The sequence below is a fragment of the Lepidochelys kempii genome, chromosome 5, assembly GCF_965140265.1.
Source record: "Lepidochelys kempii isolate rLepKem1 chromosome 5, rLepKem1.hap2, whole genome shotgun sequence".
In the NCBI taxonomy this organism is placed as follows: domain Eukaryota; kingdom Metazoa; phylum Chordata; order Testudines; family Cheloniidae; genus Lepidochelys; species Lepidochelys kempii.
The window spans coordinates 79,780,488-79,799,910 of NC_133260.1; the positions used below are offsets into that span (position 1 = coordinate 79,780,488).

The 19,423-nt window shown below is 38.7% G+C and overlaps 1 protein-coding gene across 3 annotated transcripts in view; it reads right to left on the minus strand.

Moving 5' to 3' along the window:
- ZNF608 (zinc finger protein 608) overlaps positions 1 to 19,423 on the minus strand; it is a 106,600-nt gene that overhangs the window by 38,021 nt on the left and 49,156 nt on the right. The gene's annotated exons all lie outside the window — the stretch shown is intronic.

Consider the following 19,423-nt stretch of genomic DNA (forward strand, 5'->3'; position numbering starts at 1 on the left):
TATGGCTTCCAAAAAATCCTAAAGCAATACGCCTTACGGAAAGCAGCCTCTGTGAGTGTTTCTGCAAAGAAGACTGCTTAGGTGACTTTTCTGAAGCTACAGAATCACAGAAGAAGAAGAAGAATTAGCCAGTAAGAAATACAGTAACTTGTTTTCTCTGTAACTTAGTTGCTCAGGAAGGACTGGTGTTCCTGGGAAACTGGTATGTAGAGGCAAGAAGCCTTCAAACCAATAGGTGGTTTTCTCAGGCATGTAGCCTTCAAGGTAGTCCAGAATGTCTCCATCCCAAATTTTATCTATATCACTGATTTTACCATTTCAAGCGCAATATTGACCCTTTAACCAACTCTAATAATTTTGGAAATCACAAAACAGTAGGAGTCTCATTCTTGGGATACCATTCTTTAGTAGAACAATGAGGAGTCCGGTGGCACCTTAAAAACTAACATCCTTCTCCTAAAGATTGAGGGGATAGCCATGTTAGTCTGTATCCACAAAAACAAAGAGGAGTCCAGTGGCACCTCAAAGACTAACGGATTTATCTGGGCATAAGTTTTCAAAAGCCTAACATGGCTACCCCTCTCATTCTTTAGGAGAAGAATATGAGAAATGGCCACTTTTCCTGCAGGAGGGAATTCAGAGACCTCCACATTTCTTTTGCTTTGCACAGAAAGAGCCAGCTTGTTTGTAGCAGTTTCCTGAAAAACCTGGAGTCTTTGAAAAGGAATACGATCATTCTCAGCTCTAACAAAGTCATCCCATTTGATAGATCTAGGGGCTTTGAGAGTCATAATAGAGAGTTTCCCGAGTTAGAGGCCGTGATTCCAAGAGGACCTGATTCAGTCAACAGTGGGCTGTGTTACTGAGGTTACTGATGGTAAAGACATTTTAGACAGAATCTTCTAAACTCCTTTGGATTTCAGACATCCATGCAATAGCTGCTATGACATGTATTGAAAATTGACCTGCCCCAAACTCAAATTTTTTTCTAACTGTACCTCCCACTCTTTCCTGTCTAGTTGATACATTAGAAGCATAGTTGAATCCAAGGGAAAGTCGGGCTGTCATTACTTGATGATCTCTTTTCTTCAGGGCTTTTGGATAGATTAATCAATTATTCATATTGTAAAAAGAAACACTTCTAGAGGGATTTGGGGTTTCTGTACTGGCTCTGAGCAAATTTGCCCTTTCCGTTGACAGAGATTCTGAAGAGAGAAAGAAACAGAATCCTTTACAGTGACTTTGCACCTACGTTTCTTGGTGTGGCAGAGGAAGCAAATATGCACAGAGCCCACTCCTTGGCCAGCTGTGGATCAGTTTCAGGATGGGAGATTATGTGGTGTACCAACCCATAAAGTCATGTGAACAATTTAAACCTGACTAATCCAGACTATGGACATCTGTGGCCCAGGGCTGTCATACTTTATGAGCAAAGGAATTCTTCTTGTCACTAATTCTTGGTGCTTAGATACCAAAGTTCTTCATGCCTCAGAAATACTATGGATTGACAGACAGACTAATGCTGGTTTTTAAGGTACCTGGAAGGACGTTTGCCTCATAATTTGCATTTGGGATAGGTCTGCCAGAAATGACTACTCAGTATAGCTATATTTGCTGCTTCTTTGATCCTGATGGTGGATGTAATAAATGACTGCAGAAGGAACCAAAGGATTCCATGATGAAAGGAAGAGTTTTGCTGCACAGGGCATATTTCGTTCTTCTCTCTCTCCATGGTGCTGGAACTTAGAGAAAGTAACACTAAGAGAAAACAAGATGGTGACTGAGAATATCCCACTATGAGCTGCCTTGACATGAGACAGGAAATAACTGGGAAAGAACAAGAGGAGTGGAAAGAGCTGGAGGACATAAAAACCTCATCATATGATTGACTGCCGCTTGCCTTATGATGCAGAGAGATAACACCTATTAGACTCAGTAAAACATACTAGATTACAACTGTGAGCCCTTGGAGGGAAATGTTTTCTGTGGCCCAATCAAGATTCAAAATGCAGCCAACACCACTAAAAGAACAGGCAAACACCAATAAATACTTACTGCTGGTGCTTTCCAAAAATATCCAGTTGGAGATGTTCTCCTTTAGCTCGTCAGACTAACAATAAATTCCACTCATCCTGCCAAATGAAAACTAACAGCCATCTTCACTGAGCCTAGATTGCATTATTTATGTGCTTTGCTCAGAATCAGCAGTTCATTTCTTGGATTTTAATATGGGCTGCCATGTTTACAGCTCTGCCTTCTTCTGCCATTTATAACATAACTCGAAAAGGTTATTTATTTTATTGAGAAGGGTAGATAACTGAGGAAGTGCCCTTCAAAATTTATGAGACAGGTACTGACTTGATGCTGGCATGAAAGATGGAGGCCCAAGAAGGGCCAGGTGCAGCATTCTAGTAGAAATACCAGCACCCTCTCCCTTCCCAACACACAGGGAAAGGGCAGTTGAACTGTTCATCAGTGTGTTGCCCATAGAAAGTGGGGTCTTATTTTTCCTATCAGCCGCTGGCTAATAGAGTAGCTATTCTGACTAACAGGTATCGAGTATATTTTCACGCTCTGACTTTTAGCAGTCTTTACACCTAGCCTTTAAGTATTATAAGACACACTTGTCACACTTTCTAGGTGGGTTACTGAATGTCAGGCCAACTGCAGACTAGTATTCAGCTGAACAACATGCTTGTACCTAACATAAAACAGATCACTCCATTTGGATTATGCTGGGGTTTACAGAAAAAGAGGAAAGTGATGGAAAAGCACACACTCAACATTACACCTTTTAGATTGTTTTTTTTTAAAAGCTGGACAAAAAGCTAGCCTTCAGAAAGAAGTCACCATGGCAAATAGTGTGGGGCCAAAGTCTAGTGAACACATTTCTACATTTATTACCTTCTATCAGTATGACTACTGTAAGAATGAGAAATCCTTTGTTGTAATTTGTGGTCTCCATTAATCTATTAAGAATTTTTAGCCATATATTTTTTCCATTCTATGTTATTCACAACAGTGTCATTCTTACATGCATGCAACCTGCCTCCGCCAATGTTGTTTTAAATATGACTAGTTTTAGGTGTAAAAGAAATTAAGGATTACATACTAACTTCACAGCAATTCCTTGTATGACAAAGGAAAGTGGAAAAAAACAACTTCAGTTTATCACAGGACCTTAGTTCAGAAAATTCATCTAGATCTAAACGAACTTTATTTTTTTTATTGCAATCACATGGTAATGAATGCTTTGCAAAATAAATCTACAAAAAGCAGATTTACAACTTCACATTTTAACATGCACATTAAATATTGTGATAATTCCTAAAAAGAAAAGGAGTACTTGTGGCACCTTAGAGACTAACCAATTTATTTGAGCATAAACTTTCGTGAGCTACAGCTCACTTCATCGGATGCATACTGTGGAAAGTGTAGGAGATCTTTTTATACACGCAAAGCATGAAAAAATACCTCCCCCCACCCCACTCTCCTGCTGGTAATAGCTTATCTAAAGCGATCACTCTCCTTACAATGTGTATGATAATCAAGTTGGGCCATTTCCAGCACAAATCCAGGTTTTCCGAAACCTGTGATAATTCCTGATACTCTTCTACCACTGTACTTTCCTTCATCTTGTTTGATTACAGAAGACAAAGGTCTAAACAGATCATGGGGCAATATGATGATTGATTAATTAATTTAAGCTCTACTAGAGACAGGGAGATTTATTAGTCACCTCTCCACCAAAGGATGTTTCCTGCAGGTATGCATCTCTGGCTGAGCCGGAGTACAACTTCTGTCTTTCACCATAATCACCCCATATTAGAATTGCACTTAACCATTACCCTTTTTCATGGAGTTTATCAAAGAGCTTTTCCTTTAAAGGACTGAAGGGGAAAGACTGTTGGCTTTACTGCACTGCTTAACCACAAAACCCTCTTGTGAGGTCTTCAAAAATAACAATTCAGCAAAAAGTAAGAGTGTTGCAGCCACCGAGTCAGCCCCTATAAACCCTTTTCTAAAAGGCAGCTTTCAATGAATCCGTTTTCAATGTTTTTTCAGTTATTCTTATATAGAAACTTCCCTCCCACACCCGCTTTCTCTTTGGAAATTTGGTAACCATAGTTTCTGTATCCTGCTGAGACTTGATATGTAGAGCTGTATTCTACCTGCTATTAAGCTGCTGATAGCAGTGTTTCTGTTGCAATTTATGAGAAATGTCAGTTGAAGGCAGAGAGTATTGTACATACTATATTTTCCCAGCTGGATACCTCCGTGAATGGAAAGCAAAAACATGACTATACATGCACTGTAGATTTGAGGGGGGAAATGAAGAAAAACGCTGCAGGTTAGATCTGTTGGGTGGTCTCAACCCACCAATGAGTAAACACATGAATGGGAAGATGCAACTAAGATTATCAAGAAACAGTGGAGACACCCAACACATTGATGCTAAATCACCTCCTCTAGGTGGTTTAAACCCATAAACACCCCCCATCTTTTCACACATTCAGCTTATCTGCTTGAATTTACAACATAAATTTGTTTGCCTGGCTGACCTAAACTTCAGGGTTTTGTTTAACATTTTAGTATGAAGACAGACATTTTAATCCTAAATGCAGGCATCTGTTTCCATATTAATCACACTTTTTTTATAAAACGAGTACTGAGTTGCTAGACACAGGAAACATGATCAATTTTCTACTCCCCCTTCAAGATCAATTTTGCCTACTTTTAATTTTAAAAGTCAATCTGTTTGCTAACGAAAATATTTTAACCTTTCCTGGCAAATATATATTCCCTGTAAAAGCTCTTGGTTTCTTCATCACACAAAGGAGGCAGTTGCAGGTAATAGTCCTGACAGCACAGTAAGATGGAAGCCCAATGCAACAAAGACTGGTGGAGAAATCATGAGTCAATGTCTGCTCTATCTGTCTTCTGAAAATATGGGACTATAATCTTTTCCCCCACCAGTATTGGGGATTACAGTAGAAAACACTGACAAATGATTATTATCTAAACATTGTCAATTTGAACCAGATTCAAAATTCTGTGGTCCAGGTTTTGCCTCTCCAGAGATTATTATATTAGACTAAATGTTTTAAGGCAAATGAATTGATCAAGTTCCGTAGTTTGTGCTTACCGTACAGTCCACAATATACGAAAGCATTCAGTTGTCTGAGAGAAAACTACTATAAAGTTTCACATCTGGAGTAAAGGAGAGACAGATGATTACAAAAGCAGAATCATTTACTTACAAACACATGCTTCTCAAGGAACTTGTTTGCCTTACCAAAAAGCTGTCAACTCCTACCACAAGTAACTGGCTCCAAATTTGCAATTAGTCTTTGTCAGTTCCCAAATCACCCTCTCTGTTAGAAACACAAAACTGAAATAATGAAAGTCCAAAAGCTGCTAAACTTAGTCAAACTGAGGAAAGAGCCAAATTACCATTTAAATAACAATATGAAACTCTTTGAAGGAAGGGCCTTTTGATCTCAAAGATTCAAACGCTGATCGGTGAGAATCTGCATGCTTCAGATTTCCAGGGGAAAAACTACAGAAAGGAACTATGACCCAAGCTGTCTGTCATATGCTAAATTCCTAGCATATTTTAGTGTTGAAACATAGGGCTCTTGGCTTGTACTTAAAGGCAGTTTCATTGTCAATACCCTAGTTATCAAATGTGTATTGCTTTTTAAACAGGTTTTGATAGGAAGGGACATTAGCAAATAGTAGGGGTGAATAAAGTTAGACTGATTAACATCCTCTTGCTCACCCCAAAGTTTCATGAGTGAATCACTCTTGCTTTTTGTGCCAATTTTACACATTTAATGTTTTGTTTTATTTCATATTCATAAAATACGGATGGTCAAACAGAATGACAAGTTTATGACAGAAACAATGATCCCAACCCTTTTGAAGAGGAGAATCAAACAATAAAACTGTGATGAACTGTGGCTCTGAATGCTGTCATTTTTGCATTTCTTTTCTGAAAAAAAAACCATGAACAGTTGATGCCTTTGAAAACTACTCTAGCCTTTGAGAGCTTACGGAGTTTGCTGATGTCACGCCTGGTAATTGACACAATGCAAGGTCTGCATGGCACATTGCTACAACATTTGTTTTACAAGTGCACATTTCACAGGAAACCAAGGATCAATATTCCCCAAGACTTATAGACATACACTTCCAAAAAGAGAAAAATAAAAAATAGTTACATATCCATACAAATCAAAAAAGTCATAGAATGGTGGCAGGCAGCCAGCCAAACTATTTCAGGTCTGCTTTCCCATCTGCTTGGCCTGTTAACTATTGTAAAATACAAGCAAATTGCTTTTTCTCCAAACTAATTCTCAGAAGGACTCCTTAGAAAACAGATTCCATGATAGAACTTTAATAAAACAGGATGCCTTATGATGATCAATAAACCTTCTAGCACTGAAAAAGGTAGGAAAACCATCTCAAAAACGAATAGCAAGAAAAACTGTTCCCTTCCTCCACCTTGGCACTGAGCCATGAAGCTACCACAGACCAGGAAACAGTTTTATCTTGATCCCTCTGCTAGCAAACAAAGTTATTATCAAGTCATAGTAAATTACTGCACCAATATACATTATTTAATTTACTGCAAGTTTTTTATTTATAGATTAAAAATAGAGTCTTGCATAGCTGTAGGCAATTTAGCACTGCACCAATATACAGTAATTAATTTACTACAGGTTCTTAATTCATAGATTAAAAAATAATTTGCCTAGAAGCATTTTCAACAGCTGCCCATAAATCAGCCCCTTCTGCCTGTAAAGTTCAACTCAGGAGTTATTGTGTCTATTGTGCATTTTAAGGTTCAAAGCAAGAATTATTATTGCATTCATTCATAGCCAAGAATGTATCCCAGCAATGAAATTTACCCTTCAAGGCTGACCCAAGCTTTACCATTGGACTGACTAAACAAATTAATTTCTCAATGATATGCTAGCTCCCTTTTCTAAAGACTATTTTTGGTGAGCATATCTAGGATTATGACCAATAGTATGTAATAGCACAAATTGTAAAGATGTAAACACTTGCTGTCTACAAACAATGCCAAATTGTGAATAATGGAGTATGAACAAACCTCCCGGGGATACAGTTGGGTTCTAAAAAAAATGTTTGAATTATAGGGTTATAAAATGAGTTTGTGGAAATAAGGATACAGAAGATGCACTGCAGACTAAAGCAAAGGTATTATTTGCAGAATGCCCCATGTGAAATATGCAAGGTATAAGTAATGTCACCAGCACAAAGTGATAGCTCTGTCACCTCTCCATAGCCAGCAACTGAATTTTTCCCCACTTACTGTGTGAGGTTTTGTTATTAGACACAAGCGAAGTGTGTTTTCATAATATACCAACAAGTCAGAATAGTCCCTGTGCAACTTCTCTGTGTCCTTCAGAATGAGGACTCTGGTACAGCAAATTCAGTAAACATTCCAGCCTTTCCTTGCTACATTAATCCAATGCAACTAGACTGACGATTAAGGAGCAGGAAAACAATTACACTGTGTGCTACTGCCAAGGATGCAAAGACTCTAAATCTCCTTGAAGCCGAAAACAAATTAGCAGTTTTGCCTGCATCAAGCTGTCTGTCCAAATGGAGGCTGCTCTTCACAACGACATTAGTAACTGTGCTCCTCTCAGATAACGCTTTAGGGATACAAAAACATTTTCTCTAGCTTATTTCCTGTCATTTCTTGTCTAGACCAACAGAACAGTTTGTAACCCAATCACCACCTTCACCCCTGGAGCAACACCAGGCTGGGAATTCCTAACCTCCTCTGAAAAAGCCCCCCACTTCGTTTCTACTAATCTAATAAGGACACTTGGTCTGGCAGAATTAAGATAAGAATGAAGAAATGGGTTAACTTAGTTTCCCCGTTTCATAAAAATACACCATCAATGGAAAAATCCAAACCTCTCAGAGTAATCAGTTGTCACCTTTTACTTTAATCTCTATCTCAAGAAGAGACCGTCTACCTATTCTTGTGGGAAAACCTCCAGGCTGAAATCAGGATATAAACTAACTCATTTCTGTTGTTAATGGAGAAGAGTTAGCAGTAAGATAACATAGTCATTCAAAACATGGGTGAGACGTCATGCTGGAGCTCACTGCTTCTCTAGTCAGCAGTTTGAAATATATCTCAGTTTAACAAAACAAAAGGGTGAAGGCCCTTCAGAACCTTCCTCTGCTGGGGAAAGAAAAAGTTAAAGATATCAACTGGAGCAGCTCGTGCTGCTAAAACATGCAGTGCTCAGATGGAATAATAGGCCTCTGACACCCTATTTTTAATGAGATGTAAGGGTTTTGCTGCAGAGGTCCATAGGAAATTTGAAAATGGGCTAGTTTGTTGGAAAGTGCCCCATGCAATATGGCAGGCTCATACCGGATTGGAAAAAGCAGTATGGAGATGCTTTCAGATTTGTGGTGGTGGCGTTTGTGGGGAGAACTATTTTGCTCTCTTTAGCTCTTTCCACACTGGAACGGATTAAGGAGCAGTGTTTAAACTTTGTTCCAGTTAATATGGTTTCTAACAAATCTTGGCTAGTCAGCGTGGTTACAAAGAAACTAGTTAAAAAACGTATTGAAAAACCATACTGCTTTTTCCAAACCAGTATGAGCCTGCCATATTGCATGGGGCACTTTCCAACAAACTAGCCCATTTTCAAATTTCCTATGGACCTCTGCAGCAAAACCCTTACATCTCACTTAAAAATAGGGTGTCAGAGGCCTATTATTCCATCTGAGCACTGCATGTTTTAGCAGCACGAGCTGCTCCAGTTGATATCTTTAACTTTGAAAAACCATGATGTTTATCTCCCATCTTAATTAGCTTTTTGGTACAAAAGAAGTGAAGCCCAGTTGCATAGCTGTCAACTTTCAGCAAGTTTAGCTGAAAGTTTAGTTTAGTTTAGACAGTTTAGCAAGGGACAGTTACCCAAATAAGCTAAATTTCTGAGGCTGTGACCGGAAAGTTCAGCGATTGGAAGGTTACACAGGCATTTTCATGTGCTTACATACATTACATTCTTAATGGTCACAACACTCCTGGGAGGCTGGGTGTATACCCTTTATATGTTAAAGAAACAGGCAAAGAGAAGTTTAAGCGAATACTTTCAAGCTTGGATGTACACAGTTAAGTATGCAGGTCTATATTTTAGCACCTAGATAAAAGTGGCCTGCATTTTAAAGGTGATGAGCACATATACCACTCACTGAACTCAATGAAAGCTTCTGGTTCTCAACATCTCAGTATTTAGATGCCTAACATCAAGTATTTCCATGTTTGGAAATACTGACCTATGTGATAAGTCTTTTGTTCTCAGCATCATTTAGCACACTGCCCATGGGGCCTCTTTCTCTATTGACTTGCCCCTTCTTATGCTCATATGCAGGAAGAGGAAGGTTGTAGAGGACCCAGTGCCACCAGTGGTAGCTTGGGCACAAATGCTCCCTGCAGATGTGAACTGATCTGGAGTTTTCATCAAAAAAAAAATGCACAGCCCAGAGCCATGATTCTTCTAGACTCTAGAGACCAGACCTAGAAAATAATTTGTGAACTTTGATTTTTTTCACAATGACAAGCTTTCAAACCTCCCAAGGAAAAGTGTTTGAAAATCATACTCATTTAATTAAATCTGAGATTCTCCTTTATATTTCTAGGCTCTCCAAATGGAGGTTGCACAGATGCACTGAAAAGGCTAGCTCTACTTAAATGGAAGCTCCCTTTACACAAAAGCATATGAACAAGTCTGGTGGTAAAGTCAATCTCAGCAAGGGAAAGCAGGTAGTAAACTCTAATAAAACATTGTCCCATCTAAGGGCAGAAATTTTAAAGTGAATTTTTAAGCACCAGATTAATTGAAGATTTTTTCTGGAATTGTCTTTGCTTGTAACCATTGTTTCAATGTTAAGCACAGGATATGGAATCACTAGCTACTGAAAATTAGCTTCAGCTCAGTTTTATGAATGGAGATCTTTATGCTACTGACTCCCTTTTTTGTACAGCTTGACCTACTTCTGGTGAAATGAAAACAAACAAAATACATCCTACAGCTGCTTTTGAATTAGTCAAACCACTTAAATACAGAAAAACATAATGCAATGCGTTCTGTCATTATCTCTCTGACCTTCCCTGAAAAGCGACTATTTAACAAATAAGTCACACACATTAAAAAGAATGACAGCTACACACTGTATGGGAAAAGAGGTTTTAAAAATACTTTTTTCCCCTGTATTAAAAAATAGAAACACGAGAACAACTTCCTCATTTCTGTATTTACATTCACTTAAAAAAATCTATATGAGATTCAAAAGTCTGCATCAAGGTAAAAGTTAAAAGAAAATGCAAACAAACCCTCTGAGTCTTGATGTAAATAAAAAACACTTTCAAAGCTGGTTAACGCTTTTTTAGAACAAAGGATTAAAAAGAATTTTGTCATACTGGAATGAACTGTGGATTAATCAGATTTTATGTTGTTGTTTTTTCACAAATCTAGAGGCGTTTAGGACAATAGACTTGATGAACCTTCACTGAAGTTTCCATTGCAACATTAACTTTGTGAGTGAAATTGTAGGATGCGTTGCTTGTGATAGTAGGGGGCAGGGTTCAACAGCCCTGGGGCTCACTTCCAGTGTATTTCTTTTGTTCCTAAAGCTCATGCTTCAGGGTTTCAGCCAGCCACTGGCAGATCTCAGGAAGGGATTCCACCCTCCTACCCCTCATATAATCTGGGAAAGTTATTTTTATCTCCTTCTGAAGCATCAGGGATGGCCACGGCCGGAGAGGAGACACGGGTGGGGTGTGTTGGGCTTTGAGGTGGCACCGAATAGTCTCTCTCTCTCTCTCTCTCTCTCTCTCAGGTGGTTGGCTGGCTGGTTTCTGCTCACATGCTAGGATCTAATTAGGTGGGGTCGGGAACGAATTTCCCCCTAGGTCAGATTGGCAGTGACTTGGAAGTTTTTGGACTTCCTCTGCAGTGTATGGGTGTGGGTCACTTCCCAGGATTGTCTGGGTATATCTCATTGAGTCATTCCTCTGATATTGCAGGGGCCTCAGGCACTGATGCACCTAGGGGTCCCTTCCACTTCTCTGTTTGTGTCACTTAATGCTCTAGTCTCCTGTGGGCTGTAATACCTTGGTCTCGTTTCAGTTGTTGGGTATAGTGTGCAGGTGCAGGGTGGTACTGGTGTCCTGCGATATACAGGAGGTGAGACTGGATGATCTAATGGTCCCTTCTGGCCTTAAACTCTATCACTGACTAATAAAACTGGACCTAGTTTTTCAGTCCAAATCAAAGCACGCCATTTCCCTTGAAAATTTCTTCAGTTGATATTCTCTCTCTCTCTCTCCACCCCATTCTCCTTTTTCACACTCCCTCTTTCAGAACAAAAACATAATCTGAAGGCCAAAGATTCATCATAATTTTAGAATTCTGAACTGAGATTTCCCGCGTGGTCTTTGGATTTTCTTTTGGGCAGCAGCAGCCATTCCTGCCAAGTAGCAGTTACTACTAGATTCATTATTAATATGCCCTAAACTAAACCTTAAAAAAAAAAAATTCAGTAGTTAGTTGCTGGTAATTCTAAAATATTAGGGGCCAAATTCTGTTCACCTCACCGCATGCAAAGCAGTAGAGAAGAGGACAACAAAAGGAAAAGTTCCTATTCTCTAATGTAGAGGTTCTCAAACTGTGGTCTGTGGATCAACAATGGTCCGCGAGCTCCATTCAGGTGGTCCACGGCCGCACACGAGAGAATGAAAGGCCACCCACCTAATTAGTGAAGCCGCACAGGCGTGGCTCCACTAATTAGGTTCCTGGACCCTGGAGAAGACGCACATGTAAGGTGAGGTGGTGGCCTTGGGGGGAGTAGGGGGTAGGTGGGAGGGGGCAGTGGGGTGAGAAGAGGGGGTGGGGGGAATTTGGGATGTGCAAGGCTGCGGTAGCCAGAGAAAGAGGTGATTTTCTCCAGCTCCAGGGCTGCGGTTGCCGGGGAGAGATGGCCCTCCTTCCCAGCCTCAGATCTGTGGATGCTGTGGTGGGGGAGCGACCCCCCTCCTTCCCAGCCCCAGCTCGGGGCCTGCCGCAGCAGAAGGGAGAGGGCACATCCACCGCATTAGAAAGGTAAGACTACTAATATTAAAATATAAGCTGTGTGCTTTTATTTGTAGAACAAAAAACGCTAATTATTATTAAGGGTTTTTTTATATAGCGCTTTTATCCAATGTGCTTTACAATAGTTAGCTAACGGTACAAACAACATTCGGAAAGATCATTGAGTTGTCCGCCGAGACCCTCAGCAATTTTCAAGTGGCCTGCGAAAAAAAAGTTTGAAAACCACTGTCTGTATGATCTACATATTAATTCATATTATTGTAGACATACACCTCCAGCAATAAGGGGAACCAAATTTGTTTCTCCTTCCCCCATTGCATACTGTAACCCAATACTGCCAGCATAACATGCATTTCAGAAGACATTCCTAAAGGGAACCGAGATAATTGAAACATTTGCAAAAAATAATGTACAATAGTGGTGCTAGTAGGTAATTTTTAAATAAATTATTTAATCTCTAAAACGAGCTAGATGCATATGTTTTCATTCCTCACTTTGATGGTATTCATTAGTTTAAAAAAATACCCATGCACATTAAAAATATATTCTTGCTTTGCAGTCACTCCACCCTGATGGCCTGTTATAAACAGGAGTAGAACATGCAGTGAGTACTTTATAATGAAATGGTATCAGTCATAAAAAAACTGCTGCTGAGTGATTTTGCTTTGGAATACTGACTGGCTTCAAGGAACTGCTGTGTTCATACCTCATTGATGGAGCAGGCTCAGTTTCATGCTCAAATAGCTCCAAGCCAATGTTTCTAATCTTAATCATCCTCCTTCCTCTTCCTATGCACCCTCCCCACCCCCATATGTTTGTTTGAACAAGGAATAATTTTCTATGTACGTATAAGCAGAGCAGGGAGTCTTGCACTGCTGCAGTCTTGCAAGAAGCAGGTTTTTATGTAAGTATTGTCTGCAATTTGCTAGCTTTTCACATTCTGTGCCTTGGGTTATACTCATTTAGCTGTACTTAATCTTTTCACTGAGCTGTGAAAAGTGGCATTTGCTGGTTCCCTTTAAAGAAGCTGGCCTTTACTGCCCTTGCTAAATAAGACACCTTAGATATTCTTGGTCAGCTACCGTCAGTAAAAACGGTGGCTATGCTCTGCTTAGCGTTACAGCTGGTCAGTCAATATGAATCATATGAATATGAATCAGTATGGATACACAACCTGCATATTAAACAATGTCATATGGATTTCTCTCTCTAATACAAATTGGCTGAAAGAGAATGAGAATGCTAATGAGAAGCAATATTTTGAAGTTAAATTTAATGTATTTGGCAATAATGTTGCTATGCACATTTCTTAAATACTTTTCCCTTAAAGGTGACTAGTCAAGTTCACCAAAAAAAAAAAAGCCACTGCACTTGTGTGGGGTTGGGTTTTTGGGGAGGTGTGGGAGCGAGGAGGGACTGGGTTTTTTATAGCACAAGAAGAAAGCATGAAAGGCTTTTTCCTTTTTTAGATTCTTTTCAAACATGTACAATGCTATAGAAAGTAGACAAATAGTCTTGTGATGATATTACAAGACAACAGACTGAAACCTGGGCAACCGAAAGGAGAAAGGAGTTTTAACTGGCTGCTTAAAATATATGTTGACTTTGTTTTTAACACTAATTTAATTTTAATGACTGAGTATTTTAGAAAAGAACATCTTTGTTAGAGACTCAACACCCATAATGAAATTATGAGAGGTCAAAATATACAGCCTTGGTACACAAAGAATGGCTCTTCCTGCTACTTCAGGGAAAACCCAACTTGAGTTTTTTAACCGTAGAAATGGCTGAAATGTCAAGCAGAAAAAAAACTAATTTAGAAAGGGAATTTTAAAGAAAAATACACCACCACACATTTCAGGCTTCCTTTATAAACAACAAAGCAGCAAAAGAAAAAAGGGCACAAACACAATTTTTAAAAAATGGAAGTCATCTTTAACAAAGAAAGAAAGAAAGAAAAACAAACAAGGTAATTTAAGGAAAACCATGCCTTTTTATAACAACTCATCAAGTGGTTCAGCTTAGAAAACATTGTACTATGTTACTGAAACACCTTAAACTATGCTGTTAATTCAATTTAGACCCAGGATTTGCACTAATTTTTAGTCAATAACAAATACCAGCAGTGGGGGCAATGCTAACAACTACATTAACCAGATGTCACACCACAGAAACTAATTTTGGCTTTATAAGTGGCCAGGATGGCTCTCAATTTTGGCATGCAAAGTTATATCATCACACACTAAGATGCCAATGGGCTCTACACTTAGCCGTGTTTCAAATCTCTGGCGTGGGAGCTAAACTGCGGGCCATATCAAAAGCGTGGCTAGAGTGTACGGCACCACCACTATTCTCTGCTTCCTAAAGCCCACAGGTGGTACCAGGAAACAACATAAATTATTTTGCTTCAACTTCCAAAGACAGCTGAGCAGGCTTCCGTGCAGCCCCCGAATATATGGGATGGCTTGAAGGCACCTTTATCTCATCCACCTACAACCCTGCAGTCCTGCTGCAAGTGCAGGAATTGAGTAGCTAAGTGTCATTCTTCGGCTATGTCTACACTACTGCGATAAGTCCACTTACGCTACACAACTTCAGCTATGAATAACATAGCTGGAGTCGACATACCTTAGCTTGAGTTACCATGGGGTCTACATCGTGGGGGGGGTCGATGGGATAAACTCTCCCGTCTACTTACCTTACTCTTCTCCTTGGGGGTAGAGTACCGGGGTCAACTGGACAGCGATCTGCTGTCGATTTGGCAGGTCTTCACTAGACCTGCTAAATTGACCGCCGGTAGATCGATCTCAGACTGTCGATCCCAGCTGTAGTGTAGACCTGCCCTTCATGTTTTAAAACTGTTGTACTGCAAAAAAAACATGACCCAAAGGCTCCAATGAAGACCAAGGGTTTATGATTTAAAGTTATAGTTTGGTCCAATTTGTTATAACATACATTTCAGATCAAAATAATTTGGAGAAGTCTTAATAAAAGCACCATTTTAATTTGGAAACCAATAGTTGTGCGCTTAACTGTTAGTTGGTTTGGTTTGAAGTAATTACCTTTCTGCTTAAGACACAGCAATAAGACAACCTGGGTTTTAGACAGATGTGTTATATCCATGAAATATACAGGAACATAATTACTGGCCAGATTAGATCACAACAGTGGTCCACCTAGCCCACTATCCTGTCCCAAACAGTGGCTAGCACCAAATGCTTCAGAGTAAGGTAAAAAAAAAAATAAAAAAATCCTGATGGAAATTCCTGTTATCAAATCATCTTTTAATATTGTGCGCATCACTGAGAAATGACTGCAGTTAAAGAGACACTGTTGACTTAATTGCCCTTCTGGTCTATTGTTCTTACACGGAACGCCTAAGATTCCTCTAACAAAGAGATCAGAGAAACCAAAACTTATTTTTCTTTATTTTTTGCATTTGATTACTTGGGCATATGACAGTACTTTCAGTACAGTGAGTTTCACTGTTCCACCACAATCAAGTTTCCTCTGTATTTATGATTTTTTCACATGTGAGTCTTGCACACAAAAAAGAAGAGAAAACAATTTTTTGGAAGTAGGAAAACGTGGTTGTTAAACCACAAAAATTGCTAAGGGGATTCAGCGGCAGGTAAACAACTTTTACATTATCTATATATATTTCAACGGAATAGATTTCAAATTGATTGTGTCCCTTTAAATACCTTTGCAAAACCAAAGCCATGTGGGAAGGGAATTCTCAGTCTCAGTTCTGTATAGTAACTACAGTATATTTTCGAAACCGTACCTACACTCAAAAGAGTTGGATGGGGAAGTTGGAAAAGCCTTCTGTAATAGATTTGGGAATGCCTGTATGTGAATGAAGGTGTTTTGTTTTGTTTCCTTACGTGCTCTTCTGCAGAGTTATGGCAGAACTGGCTGCAGAATAAACAATGAGATATATTTAGCCCAATTCCCTATTCGCAGACCCCATTTCATCTCTAATAAGAACCAACATAATGAAATGAAAACAAACCTCAGATTCCTAGGGTTTAAATTTGAGAACAAATCTCAATTATAAAAAGAACATGCCAACGCTGACAACAGCACTCTTTTCAAAAATACAATTCATTTCTCCATTATTTATTCTATAATGACAAAAACAAATTGTACCCAAACTCCACAAAGAGGAAGACTGTCAATCCAGCAATGTGAGAACCTGAACACCACATGTTGACAGCTTGTTCTGCACACAAAGGCAGCAACGTGACTGATGGCTGTTTCCTGATTCATTTTCAGGCAAACAAGTAATCATCAGTATAAGTACTTCTCACAGCTAACAGCTGACTCCACTGCTAGATGCAGAACCAAAAGCAGGACATAACCCAGGGCAACTGACTGTGAGAAACAAAATAATAAAAACAACCTCTAAGCAGTTTAGAAAGTTGGTAAGTGGTTTTCCCTTTTTTCTAGGCGATTTTTATTTCCTCCAAGCAGTATGAGCCAAGAAGCCCACTGCCTTTTTGCACGCTTCAGAACCATTTTAACAGAAGTTAATTAAAACATTCAAGGTTAACCTTATTTCTCAATTTAAAAATACGCACTCTTAACAGTTGTTTCCAAGAGAAAATGTCCAATATTAGATACAAATAAAACAAAGCCAAACCATACTGCTGTTTATCAGTGATTCTTTATGTTCCTAAAATGGTAGTTTATAGTATTATAGTATCAAATATCCACATCATCTGCCAAGTTTCAGGTTGACTTACCTATAAATAATTCCTCATACCACTACTAGAAAGTAGCCCCACCAGTTCTCCTCTTTCCTTTTTCCTCCACAACAATTAAAAACATTCCAAGTCCCAGCCAAACAATGAGATTATGCAGATGAGAACAGTAAATGCCTACAGTACACATGTGTGCAAACTGAACACCCATGGACCATTTAAGAAATACCCATCGGATAACCATCATTTGGTAAAAATTATATTGGTGAAATCACAGACACATTTAGTTACAAAGCTCCATCATAAAATGTGACAGATTTCAATTGTCTGCTTCCCACATCCTAAAATTGAAACATTCAGAGGAAAAAATGGTCTTATGTATGAAATCTTCTGATCAAACTAACTGGATTGATTGGCCTGGGATAAATGAAAAATAGGGTAACAAAAATTTTCTTTGTATCAGCCACAATATTGCTTGAAATCCTATGTGTTTTTTTTTTTTTTGCTTTGGACTGGCTACCCTAAAAACAAGACTAATAAAACCACAGCCTTCTTATGACCTAAAAAAAGAGAACAAATGCAGCAGAACATGCAGAATGTTACATTTTGTGTAATGATCCTAAAAGGGAACCAGTTATTTCAAATACTAGCCATCCTCAAAACATGAATCCTCAAGTATACTTCCCCCTTGTCTAGAAAAGTACGATTAGACTTAGTAAAGAATGCCAAATAAAATATCAGTTCATCTCCTTTACCCACTGTAACTGTTCTCATTATAGCTGTAACCGCCACATCCTCTCTGTATTTGCATTCCCACAGCTAGCGTTTGAAAGCTCCTCAGCAAGCACATTTGGTTCATAGTTCCCATATGCAGAAGAATGTAGGGTGTGCAGACATCCTACAAGCACATGCTGATCATTAAGCAACTCGTTTTACCAAATGGCTAATTACATACAAAATTATTCAAATTTCTCATAATTTCTGACCTTTGTCCAAGTTCTTACATACTTTAGTCTGTTACAACTCTTTCGACTGTGCCTTGAAAAAAAAAAAACAGTGTAGGTTTTAATTTTTTGTAATGGGCTTTGAAGCGAATGGGAAAGAAGGAAACCCAAATTTCAACTGTGCATTATAAACAATGGACCAGATTCTGACCTCAGTTACCTTGGTGAAAATTCAGAATAACTTCATTGACTTCAATGGAGTTCCTCTAGATTTAAAGCAGTAGTGCAAAAGGTCAGGCTTTGACCTAATTAAAAGTCGAAATCAGAACTAAAAAAAATAGACACCTGATAATAAACCCAATGTTTAAATTAAATAAAAGGCACATGTGTACCCTGCATTCATAAAAGGATGACAAATTTCAGCAAACATCGATTCATGCGAGCTATAATATAGACCTTCTGTGAAAACGTGAAGTCTGAGCAAATTTGAAAACAGCTAAATACATGTGTGCACCTGTGCTCCAAATGTCAAAACTAAACTATAAAGGAAAGTTAATCATCTGTTCTACTGGTACACTGTTTTTGGAAAGGGTAAGAGAATAACCAAACATCCAGATATAGTAATCATATATTCCATTAAGCAGGGTCTGAATTTTTTCGTTTTTTTTTCCTAGAGGGAACCATACAAATTATCTTACTCTTTCCACACAATTTAGGCTCAAGCTACACTACCATTGTTGAGTTGCTAGTATTATCATTATTCTAGCAGTATCCACAACCTTTTAGGCACTATCCATAGACATGAAGATACAGCCTCTGCCCTGAAGAGTTTACATGTAAGAGCCTGATTCTGTACCTCCCTGCACTGCATGTAGTCATTTACACCTGCAACCCCGCCACATAATATCTGTTTACCCATAGTAAGATTCATAGGCATTCAAAAACTATTTCACAATTTCATTGCTTCCTCAATTGTTTTAGAAGAGCGTTTTATGCAGGATGGAGAGAGGTTAATGATATTTGGGCATTAATTTTTAATAAACAACAGGTAGAGCACTGAGAGAATGCAGATGGAATGTCATCCTCACAAGTGTACTAGAACTTTATAAAATACCATATTTCTGGCCTCAGACCTTAAACAAGGAGGGCTTCTTAAAGTCAGTGGGGGTCAGAAGTTTAGATTCAGCAAGAATAACATTATTAAGAACTACTGCTCTTTCAAGTCACCACAGTTAACACCCACACATTTCAACACTGGTTAATACAGACCCGTAATGGGAAGATTGTAGCTGCTAAGGACAGCCATCTCTGCTGGAATATTCTAAAACAGAATTTATACTGTGCTTTACAAACAATCTGCTTTATTAATCTGTTGTAGATATACGGAGAGAGAAAAATGGATGGATGAGAGCATACAAAAGTAGGTAAATCTGACTCTCTATATTGATTTTTCAGAGGACACTGTAAAGCACTTTGGGGAGGCCTTATATATCATTGCAAAGAACCAAATGCCATTGTGCTTATATTCCACGGATGTCAGGATATATTATCAACTGATGCACTTTTGTATTCTTTCATTATGTACTTTTATAAATAATCTGGTTTTCATTGCAGAGTT